We start from the raw sequence: 12,922 nt of genomic DNA, 5'->3' as shown, positions 1-12,922 counted from the left end.
TTCTTTCATATTGTTTCGTCTTTTCATATTAATATCTTCTATATTTTTCACTTTTGTAAACCATTTCAGAAATTCTTTGATTGCCATGTGTACCTTTTATCCGTTGTTGTGTTTTTTAACTCTCAGTCAGCAGTTGTTTTTGACCTAATTAGAATCCTCCATCTACCCATCAAGAAAACAAAATCATTTGAGTTATTAGATAAACTAGAGTTTTTAGTAAATTCTGAATTTACTAAAAGATAACTATTGATCACTAAACATCCGTCCCGTGATTACATCATAAAAAATTTGTTCTACAAATATGTCCCCAATGTTAAAATTAACTAAGGGAGAGGGCAGTTTTAATTTAAAAAATAAAAATTAAAGTCTGGAAAAATCAAATGAATAGTTGATTTTTTAAAATAAAGCGTCATCTTGCTTATCTTGTTAAAATGTTGCTCTTACGTCACAATGCCCAGCTCTGTTAGTATACTTTTCGTAGGGACGATTTGCACGCATGCTAGAAAAACATATATTCCTCGAGACTGAAGCAAGCGCTCCTAAACTTGTAAAAGTAAGAGACTCTGACGTAAGAGCAACATTTAAACATTAGGTGTTGCTATTATATAATATCTGATATAATGTAAATTATATCAGTGCTCACGTGTCACTCCGCAACAACGTCCAGAATTCGGGTGTTGGCATCACATATCAGCTGGACGTTGATTGGAAAACGTTTTTTGTGGTTCATGTAAATATGCATATCGGACCAGATAGCTTCTGGAAAAGTATGTGGCTGCCATCGATGCATTCGATGACTCCTAGAAGTTTGGTCTTCTTGAAGAATCCAAAAGATATTTCTTGAAATTCACCCTGGGAAGATGGAAATTGAACATATCGGTGCAGTCGCTGGTTGATGGAATGTGTAACATAACCACTGATCCTTGATACTGTGGATCTCTGCACCATGTCTCTTCATTGTCCGTCACCCACTGCATACTTCCAAAAGAGTATCTAAATAATATAACAATGATAAGAAGTGACAACATATATGAATATTAATAAGCAACATATGGTGGGAAAATGATGGAAAGACAAAATTATTTGACAATGTTTTTCTCTTAGTTATTTGCCCTAAACGACATTTCATCTGGTTTTGTGTTTCCCCCTAGATCATAAAACGGGTGAGGTTAGTGCTTTTCCTAAGTTTTAAGAAAATCACTCCCTTCCCAGATAATTTCTTCGACCAATGGCTTATTGCGTCACCTTGTGCCTGATCGCTTTCGTTGCTCATTTACTACTCAAAAAATATGCCGAGATAAAATATCAGTTTTGAGTATGAAAGAGTAGGATGAAAATATGAATCCCGAAAGGTTCTATTAAAAATTAACAAAAGTGTTTTTTTTTTCATATAACCCGTGTTAAAGCACTTAATTAATTGTAGTAAAACAATTTTGCATATTAAAAAATATATTAATTTCAACCTGGGAAGCTGCAGATACTGGCCGGACTCTCAATGTTTCAAAGTCAAGGTCGGGCCTTAGCTCTTCCAAAAGTTGGATAAATACCCTTTTTGGAAGTAGATATTTTTCTAAAAACTCGGTTTGATAAATCCAAAGGGCTGGTTTCTCGTTATAATTTATCTCATTTTCAGCTGGTTCAACGTTTATTCATCGTTTAATTTCCTCAGCTCTTAGCATTGCGAGCAAAGTGACAAACTCCGCCATTGTTGATTTCAGTTTTTCGCGCCGTTTACGTCTTTACGATACTTCTAGATCGCTCGTAAAGTTACGTGCCAATTGTCTCTGCACACCATTTTCGCGAGAAAAATCGTAAGTTCATTGGCCACGACCACTTCGTCGTAAAATTACGAGGATTGTTATGTTACGAGACTGAAAAAACGTCCCTTCACGGGGCCCTATTATATCTGTTCCAAACTGAGTTTTAAACTAATTTTTTAAAACGGTTTCAACGCCTTTTAATTCGAAGAAGTTCTTACGGGCCTTGCATAGCAACGAGTATTAATTTTTATTTCGTGGTTGTATTTTTTAATAAAGCAGGATACACGTCGGCAAAGTATTAAAGTATAGACTGCAGATTATCAATTATTGAAGGTGTATGTGCTTCAAATATTAGTTTTAATCATTTACAATACAACAAATAGGTTCCAAGATTAAAAATTATAAAAAATCTTTATTTTGAATTTACTTTTATACTTGTAAGGTTTATTGTGCTATTTTAGTTGAGGGGTGGGGGTTAGATTATTAGTTACCTCATTTCGGTTCTTTCCAATTTGCACTGGTATGTAGAAGGGAAAAAGAGTTGAAGATGTCGTTTTGGAGATACGTTATTGTGAACGACCCCTTTCACGAATCATCTAATGCTTTTCATTTTGGTTTTGCAGACTGGCACGCTTGTTTTCTTCTGGCATTTTGGACAAATGGAAACAGGAGCAGGAAACGGGAGGTCTTTCGACCGAAGAGTATTTCAATACACCATCTCCGAATTACATCGTCTTTGAAAACCTTACTTACGTGATTTTGGGGTGGTTTGTTGTCACTTGCGTATCTTTATTTATATCCTTCACTCAATATGAATTGCGAAATTCAAAACGTAAACGCGTGAACAAATAGAAAGGACCTCTGTAGGTTACGCGTTATTTTCTAGTATAAAGTACTGCAAACATGGATAAAAAATAAAACATAGTTTTATGTAAACATTAGAGGGTGTACGGAGCCCTGCTGTTATGAGCTTTCGCACACTAAGGTCTTCTTCGGGGTACTGATATTCAAAATTTATTATTTTTATACTACAGGCATTTAAAAGTTACTACTACGATCATAAGTACCAAACAGTGATTTATTTCTCATGTAGACTTTTATCTCAGGAGTCTGTAATAAACCTTCTGGGGCCTTTAATTGGACGGCTTTTAAAACGACAACTCCAATTACATAATTTGGTAACTATGAGATTTATATTACTGTGTAAAAAGTGTGTAACAAACAGTAGTTTAAAAGTTTATTTAACGGTTACATGGAATTTGCAGTAAAAATAACGGTTAAGACCAATTTGAGATATACCCAACTTTACATTCACCGGTAAAATGTAATGTAGTCAAACCGTAAATTTAAAATTTCTGAAATCAACATTTTGCAATCAACCTGTAAAATGAAATGTACAGTAACATGTAATTTTTTATTTCTAAAGCACAACATTTGTAACGCCATTTACTAGGCTTATTTTGATTTAGCAATGTTTAATTTTCAAACGGTTAAAATTATTTTATTTGCGCACTTTACCTCCGGGGCACAGATATAGAAAGGGTAGTTTTTGCGAAAGAGTTCTTTTAAACCTGTCACATTAACCCTCTTTTAGGGTGATGTATCGGGTTCTGCACTTTCGATCCACGCGCGGTGCCTCTATTGACCCCCAGTCGCCCTATTGGGGGGAGCGAGAGCAAATTACCTGCTGGTCGGGGTTTTTTCTCGTTAACCCTTCGGCGGGGATGATCATAACCAGCTTGGAGAACGTCGTCCGTTCGCTTAACGCGACGGCGGGTCTAGCTTTTGTGAAAGGCTTTGATCTTTACAGCTCTCTCTTACTCTTTCTATGGAAAGATAGTTTTTCCTCTCTTCTGCCCCAGGTTCCCTTCATTTTATAAATATAAATGAGTTGCCAATTACCCAGTACCTATTTTTACCACGAAAGATGTATTTGCTTACTGTCGGTATATATATATATTTTTTCTTTTCGCGAATGTATTTTCTCTTCTTGGAAACTTTGACGAGGGTCGTCTATATAATTGGGATTTCCCAATGTGCGCCTTGTTTTTCTCACAGAGTGTGTGAACCAGAACTAAGTTAAAGGGTTGGGCTTGGCTATTGGCCTTCCCCATGAACCCACCAATCCTAAGTGTAAGGGGTCACGTCATATCCATCGTGACCTATTTTTATCAGTGCCACTGGAACCTGATTGGTAACCACGTTGGTACCCGCGCCAAAGACTGTTTCAACGAAAAATATACAAAAAACGAACGTTTCGAAAAGACCGGAGAGAGATGAAAAATATCAATCTATCGTGAGAGACAAAATCAGTCCCGCTCCCGAATGGCGACTCGACTTAGTTCCGAAAACGTGCAATGCTTCGAACTTGCGCGTCCAGTAAATGTTTCGGATTCCTAAATAATATGCGCGTCCAGCAAGACAGTTAGAAAAAGAGGCGAATAGCCCATTCGGTAACTCGCTGCACGGCGCCTACACAATCTCCGCTTCATCACGAAAACAACGACGAGATGTCAACATGGACATGCGTCAGATTTATAGCCCGGTGTACCGGTAAGACTCAAACCATACCACCGGAGGTCTATCATCATAATGCCCAACGCCAGCGTCCACAAGCCCGGACAGGTGACAAAACCAGCATGGGTAGCAGAACCCCACTACTGATGGCCGCACAACCCAGCAGAAGGTGCAGCAATGGGCCGACCAGCGCGCCACTTTCGTAATTATTTTATATTAATTTACTACCATACGTTATTAATTCTTACGAATTAATGACCAAAATGTGAAGTACATACTTGCACAATAATTAAATTTGATTGGGGAATATGCCCCTATAATATAAACTCCTTAATATGAGTCTGTCCTTGTTTGGACTTGTTAAAAATTAGTAATTTAATAACTGAATTGGTTTTATTTTATCCTTGATTGGATATTTCGTGTTTTCCCTCCTGGGATATCGTTAAAAACCGAAAACCCCTTTTCTTTTCAATTTCTTTAACAGCAAACGTTTGATTAACCTAATCCTTATTTTTGATTTATTGTGTATTGTTAACGCATGTTTTTTAATTTTGTTTATTGTTATTTGTGGTTTTGTTACCCGATCGTAATTGGTATTAAAATATGATAAGAAGAAAACTCATTTCAGCACCTTTCTTTATCTTAAGCCTATTTCAAAGATCAAACCCCTAGACAATCAACGTGCCTCATTTAAGTTATTTCCATTCGTTTACTAACGCCTCCTGACTCAACCCAATAGTGAAATTGACGCGAGCCACCAGGACCTAATAATCACTTAAAGTCACACATTTCCAATCACACCGTAGAATTCACATTTATAATACATTCAATTTCCAATCAAACCGTAAATTTGACATTTAAAACCCATTTAATTTTCAATCAAGCCGTAGATTTCAAGTTTAAAACGCTTTCAATTTCCCAGCAAACACAAAAACGTCCTTTGGACATCCGATAGACGTCACACTCGGATCTTGCCTTCGTCCGTAAGACATCCCAAAATCCGGGGTTGATGTCGGTTGGACGTTAAAGGACGACCAAATGTCCGGTTTGTCTAGAGCCGTAGTACGTCCCGGGGACGAGTTTTCGGACGTCCAACGGCGATTACGGCGGTCGTCCCCTGGATGTCTTTCTATAAAACCTAAAGATGTCGTTAGGCCTTTAATTTCGTTCAATCATGGCTCAATAGGGATGGAACTAGGACGTTTATTGGATATCGTATTCTGAACAAATAATTTAAAAAGCCAAACTTGATATCAAAATTTTATTCAAAACATTAAAATACAAGATAATGGAAAAAATCCAGCAACAAGTGTACAATTTGATTGTAATAACACGAACTCTGCATAAAAATTAAGAATTTAAATTTATTATATAAGGTTATAAAATTTTTACAATAAGTTTTCGTAAGTTGGAAACTTAAGTATTAGCAGTTAACATATAAATAACAAAACTTAGTTATTTAATTTTTATATAACAAAATAAATTTCGAGCTAAACTATTAAAAAATTAAATAACCATCCTTATACAAATGTAAAAAAACAATAAAATTAATTTTTAAATCAGAAGCAAAATAAAACTAAGCAATTTAATACTATTCCTTAAAAAACAATTAAGACTATCGGATGCAAAATGTACTCGAAGCTTATTTTTAATATCTATCCAAATCTTACTTTTGGAATTACAAATTAAATATATAAAATAAAACAGTATGAAATAAAGCTTTAGGCGAACCGTTCAGTGAGAGTATTGAATAATAAACTTAAAAAGTTAAATTGAAACATGTTGTTACCCCTGTGGAGCCATATGGCAAGAGAAAAAAGTTTTTTGGTTTATATATTTGTTTATTTTTAAAACAATTTCGTTTTGTGTATCCCATTTATGAATGTTAGTAGAATTAAGAGTGTTTCTCATTTGTGTATCCCATAATCCTATATACGATAATTTCCCATAGTATACATTAACTTTAACCAAAAATCCCCAATTAATAAAAAGCCTTTAATACACTTAATTAACCCCTACTATACTTGATATGCCATGCGTGGTATGGTTAGAAAGCCCCAGAAAATATATATAATTTAAAATTCTAAATATTAAAATAAAATTAAAAAACCCCTAAAAATCCGAAAAGTTTAGTTAAAACCAGAATTTAGCGAATCTATTCTATTCATTGTCCCACCTTAGTGTTACCTTCCCCCTGATAGACAATCCGGCGCCAGGAAAAAATAAAATATCCACCCAGAAGGTCAGATTGCACCATGAGGCGACAGTTCTGGGCAAGAAGGAGGGTCCGAATTCCCCCCCCCCCTTTCCACGCAACCTATGAAGTGGCCGACCTAACCCCTGCCTTGTGAAAGGTCATATTCGGCTCTGGAAAAATCCCTCAAACTTCGTTGCCAAGGACGAAAACGAGAAAATCGTCCAAATGGGTAGAAACAGAGACCCCTCCAATAGAAAATAGCGCCGCCTTCCAACCCCCCAAGAAACCATAACTGCAAGTAAAAACCACTACCAAGCCTACACTTCCGACACCCGACTTTCCCACCCCCCTAGACGGAAGAAAAGATTGAGTCTAGAGCCCCTAAAACCATGTTAAATCGATACTCTCCAATAATTCCTCCAATACCAAGTGTTTTGTCAATTTCCTGTCCCGAGAACAGCCCCGTGTCGAGAGCCCCGTACAATACTCTTTTATTCCGACCAGTATAAAAACCTAGCCCCGAACACAGAACTGTATCTTAAACGATATTTACCTTAGCCACGTCAGTATAGTTTTGAGCCACCCCGATAAATAGTATTAAAAATCTCGAAGTAAATTTAAGCGTTTACCCGAGGGGCTGATCACTCCGCGTAGTCGGTGTACAGAGCCGTACCTTTGACTGTACTTATGGGAATACGCGTAATCTTCGAAGTCCCTGCCTTTGGCAGTGGTAATCTAAGCGTAATCCGGTGTACAGACTTTCGAAGAGTGGTTAGCCCCTCGCGTTTACCGCAAGTTCTCTCTTTATTTTATTTAACCGCCACAATTTTAAAAGATCTATCACCCACCATGGCTACCAAGTATCCCGAGGATACGCCTGATTTACGTAAGAAATCTCATGTTTAACTTTTTGTTTATATTATTCATTTGTGTGTTATATTATGTGTCAATAAAAGCATTTTAATCCAGAATTTCATTGAGTATCCTAATCACTGTCCGACATTATCATCTTTCTTTTACTTATTATCATCAACGCACTGCTACGTCGTAATATAAACGATACGCGTGGAGCGAAGGGGTAATATAATGGCGCCACCGGATGGACAGTGATTAAAAGGAACTGATGAGATTTATTGATTGAAATGTTAATTGATATTTCTACCCCTCTCCCCCGTAAGATTCCCGTATTACTTTATTTTGTCCTAGAGAACACGTATTATTTTTAAAAGTATACTTATCCCCCGTACAAGTTATCCAGAACTTTTAGTTGCCGTAACGAAACCCAAAGAGTACCCCCAAACTTTTTTATTTGCACGCATTTCCGCATGTTTATTGTTTAACATTTATGTAACTAGTTTGTAAGCTGATATAGGTTGTGGCGAATGAACCAAAACTTGATTGAGAATTTCTCATTTTTTCCAAACCCCGATAGTGTCGGATATTTAATTGATAAAAAGATCCCAGAATTAAAAGACAAAATGATAGCCTATGACGTAATAGAGAACCTTTATTGGCTAGTAATGGATATGTCCCCCTATATGGCTGTTTATTTCGTGAGTACATTAATGACCGCCGTGTCGTTAATTTGGATAAAAAGAGGTCCCTTAATCAAAACCCCGTGTAGATTTATGTGGGCGATAATAAATAAAATAATAGAAGAGTTTATAGTTAAAAGACCACCCCCTCCTCGTACACCAGACCCAACGTTACAGGCCGTAGTGCAGCAGAATAGAGCGATGCAAGATATAGCTTATCAGCAGAACCAAGCCCTAAATGAATCGCTGCGTGAATTAGCCTCCTCAATTCGAGATCAAAGAAAAGCCCCAGCAGCGTCCCCGGAATCGTCGGAAAACGAAATCGAGCTTCCGAACCAAAGAGTTCAATCGGCCACTTTTATAGTAAAATCTCCCGAACCCGAGTTAGTTCAATATCTCCGAGACTTAGCACGTCAAAATAACGAGAGCATAGCGCAGTTAGGCCAACAATTATCCCAGAAAATACCGCCGTTTTACAAGAAGTAGAGAGAAAGACCGCCCGAATAGAGTCGATCGGAGAAACCCTAGTTAAATCCATCGGAGATAACAACACTACCGTCCCGTATCAAACTTCAACCCAGGACGGCGCGAGTGATCCGCGCTCCACCCATTTTTATCCCCGAGGTAATAAGATAGCGAACCGTATTCCGAAGAGAGAAACCCGTACTGTAACGAGATAGAACGCGGGTTAAGAGAATTAGGCCGGGCCCCACATTTTACCCTATCAGGGGAAGGGTACGAGCCAAGAACTCCCTTAAGAAATGCAAATGTAAACCCCCCACCTCCGCCCGCGTCCGAAAGAATTTCACACCGTGAGGATCCCAGTTATTTTAGACGGCAGAGCTCCTTAAAACTACCCGCGATAAAAGTCCGATTTAACGGCAGCGACGGAAGCGACCCCATAGATTTCTTATAAACCATATATACGCGATCGTGGCCCAATCTTCGGCCGATAAGTTATTAACCCACCTCCCCATAGTGTTAGAAGGGAAAGCGAAATTATGGTATAGGGAAAGCTGTAGCCAATTCCAAACCTGGGAACAGTTCGAAACTCTTTTTAAAGAAACCTTTATCGATGAAACCTATGCCCGTAAAATAGGTAGAGATATCGAAAACAGGAAACATAGCCCCAATGAAAATTCCGTAACCTTTATAGAAAATATGATGCAATTATATGCCCAATTACCCCATCTACCGCCGGAAAAGATGAAGTTACAACAGATAGTGTTTGGATTACGCCCCGAATATGAAGCCCTTCTGAACCTTAAGACATGCGAGAGCGTAAGAGAATTAATGTTAGTTATGACACAATTGCAACCGGTATTGGGAGTCTTAGAAAAAATCCCCCCGGCTGAGAAAGAAATAAACCCTCCCCAATTAAACCAACCTTTATTTTGTAATTATTGTAAGAAAGATGGCTACCAAGTATTTGAATGTCCGAATAGGAAACCCCGCTATCAACCGACGAATCGGCAAGATACTCCGAGACCACCTTTTCAACCGTGATATACACTCCCTGACCCAGCTAATAGAGGTCCGCCTCCAAATATAGTAATGTTCAAACCAACCCGTAATTGGTTTTTATGCAACTCTCCTGATCATTATGCCCGAGAATGCCCCACTAAATTAAGTAGATACCAGACCCAAACATGAAATCAAAATTTAAGCGTCCCCCTATTAATTCGAATTTAAATTAAGGACCGTAGTAGAATTAGAGCCTAGTGAAACGAGTATCCACGCAGTCCAGTATCATATCCCAGGTACAACTAGCCTGGCCATTTACTACCCCCAGGGCCGTATTTCGACGATGATAGATACAGGAGCGGCGTGCTCATTCGTAATGTTAGAAGTAGCCCGGAAGTTTTATCCCCATCACGATTACGCTAACCTCCCCCGCACAACTTTCGCCTCCGCGTCGTATGGCAACCCTGTAAAAGCAAGAGGTCCCATAATGTTACATCTCCAATTGCATGATAGAGTAGGCCCCAGTTGAGATTTCCCATTTTACGTAATGGATCAATCTAAATTCGCCATGGTTCTAGGAGTAGATTTTTGTAATGCTATGCAAGGCATCCTCTCAATTCCCGACGGAATGTTAACCATAAATTTACATGGGATGAAATGGGGCTTACCCCTAATAGAGACTACGGCTCGAGGAAGACCACCCCTTCCACCCTCTACTAACGCGACTTCGCCACCCAACCCTAATTTGAATAATTCTCAACAAGAAGAGTTGCAAGAATTAATTGATAGGAATCCCCAAGTTGTAACGAATAAACCAGGGAAAACTCATTTGTTAACCCACAGCATAGACACAGGGAACAACCCCCCTATAATTCAAGCCCCATATAGTTTCCCCGGCCAAACAAGCCATCATAGAAGAGCGTGTAAACCAAATAGTGTATCGGCCCAGTCGAAAACATACTTTAGCAGACCCGTTTTCCCGAATTCAAATTGAAGATTTAAATGAAAATCCGACCCCCGACTCTGAGGAAGTCACAGATGATCGATTTTTAATAGATGAAGATCCACGTAATTCAGATCCCGATTTATTCCCAGAACACCTCTTGGCGATACAAACAGATCCCCTTCCACAAGAGACAATAATTACGGTTTTAGATCACGAACAATGGGAAATTAAACAGAAAGAAGACCCCGAGTTAACCAATCTTTATAACGACCCTGAATTAGTTGCGCAACACCCTAAATATGTAAATTTAAATGGTTTAATTTATACGAAACTCACCGAGAACGATTTTTATCCCCGATTAGTAGTACCCTCTCCGCAAAGAAAAATGTAATTGAGACTTATCACGACGCCCGATACGCGGGACATATGGGGATGGATTAAAGCGAAATATTATTGGGAAGGGATGAGAAAAGAAATAGAAGATTATGTTCACACGTGCGTAATATGTCAGACAACCAAAACCGAGAGAAGAAAAAAGGTAGGTTTTATGATGAGCTGTATCCTGCATAGGCCATGGGAATTAGTTGGGTTAGATCTAATTGGACCATTCCCTCCTTCCCCTACTGGTAACACCCAATTATTAGTAATGGTAGACTACTTAAGAAAAACCGTCGAAGTTGTTCCCCTGATTCAGGCTACGGCCGTGAACGTAGCAAAAGCCTTCCTAGATCAAGTAATATGTAGATACGGAATGCCCCTTCGCATAATTTCCGACCATGGACCGCAATTTATCAGCGATATTTTTGGAGAAGTGAATACCCTATTAAGAATTAAACATAGTTTTACCAGCCTATATAAATTCCCAAAGTAACGCCACAGAGCGCTACAATCAAGTGGTTGGTCGTTTGTTAGCCACCTATATTGGTAGCGATCACCTTGACTGGGATCAAAATATACCCTTAATACGCTTAGCTATGAACAGTAGCGCCAATGATGGCACTGGTTTCTCCCCATTTTATTTAAATTTTGGCCGAGAAGCGCGGTTACCTGATGACCCCCTCCCATTTGAATTAGACGAAACAAACAATGATCCCACCCCGTTTACGCAAGAATTGCATGCCGCGTACTAACAAGTTAAAAACAGAGTGAAAAATGCACAAGATAAAAGTAAAGCGCATTATGACGAAAGAAGACGCCCCCTCACTCTCAATATAGGACAATTAGTCTGGTTTAAAACCCATATACAATCCGTAGCGCGTGCCCATCCTTCCCGTAAACTATCTCCAAAATTTGATGGACCCTATATTGTCGGACTAGACTCAATCACTTGGCGTACGTAGTATCAGACCCCGAATCCAAAGATGAAATTGGGACCTACCATATAGAACAAATAATCCGGGTAATCCGCGCGATCTCCCACTCAGGTTATCACTTTTTACATCATTTCAACTTATTCCGTACGATAAAACGTGATAAGAAATACGTTCAAGTGTCACTCGAGATAAGCGGAGATAAAGAAACAAGCTGGCCTGTACACAAAAAACAAATCGTCGCGAGAAATATCATAAATACATTGACTTTTCGAAGTTTTTACCCCCATTTCACCCCTTAAATCCCTAAACACGTACTCGAACCCGAACCCGAACCCGGGTTCGGAGTGTCGACCTTACTTTCCCTCTACTCCAAAGGGCTTGACCCCCTGCCCCCATAGTCGGCTGGAGTTGCTACATCATCCATTCTTAATCCCACTGCTGTGTGCGAAGTGGGGATTGGTCCACCCATTGCTGCACCTTATTCTGGGTTGAGTGGCTTGCTTCAAAGGTGCGACCATCAGTAGTAGGGTTCTGCTACCCATGCTGGATTTGACACCTGTCTGGGCTAGGTGGACGCTGGCGTAGGCCACTATGATGCTAGGCCTCCGGTGGTATGGTATCTGTTACTAGGTACACCGGGCTATAAATTCTGACACACTGCCATCATGTATTTAATGTTTGAATTTAATTGGCTGAAAAATGATAAAAAATATCTAGAAAACTTATATTTTACATTAATACAATTGCTTGTGGAATTCATTTAGTTATTTTACATCACAAGTTTAATAGTAAAAATTGTTATTTATAAAAAAAATACCAGAATTATTATATTACTCACCTAAGGCAGGAAGTTGTACTTTACTTTCTTTACTATAATCATAATTACCGTTATTGGATTATGGCATTAATACATGTAGGTGTTTTCAATGTTTTGGAAGTTTAAATTAAACCCTAGCAGCATATTTGTTGTAAATTTATCTTGATCACATTCAATTCAAAGAATAACTTCAATGTTACATTCTATAAGCATTTTATTAATTTCACAAAATGAGGTTTCTATTTTCAGTGTTTTTTTATTTGATTCTATCTGCAGCGTGTCTCAGTCATGATTTAATTTGAAATTCAATCTTTGATTCCGCTGTCTCAGTGTTAATTTTTATAACGGAAGCTAAATAAAAATGCATAATTAC

Source organism: Leiobunum rupestre, chromosome 8, assembly GCF_980474605.1.
Source record: "Leiobunum rupestre chromosome 8, qqLeiRupe1.1.hap1, whole genome shotgun sequence".
Taxonomy (NCBI): Eukaryota; Metazoa; Arthropoda; class Arachnida; order Opiliones; family Sclerosomatidae; genus Leiobunum; species Leiobunum rupestre.
Note: the sequence above shows the minus strand (reverse complement) of the source record.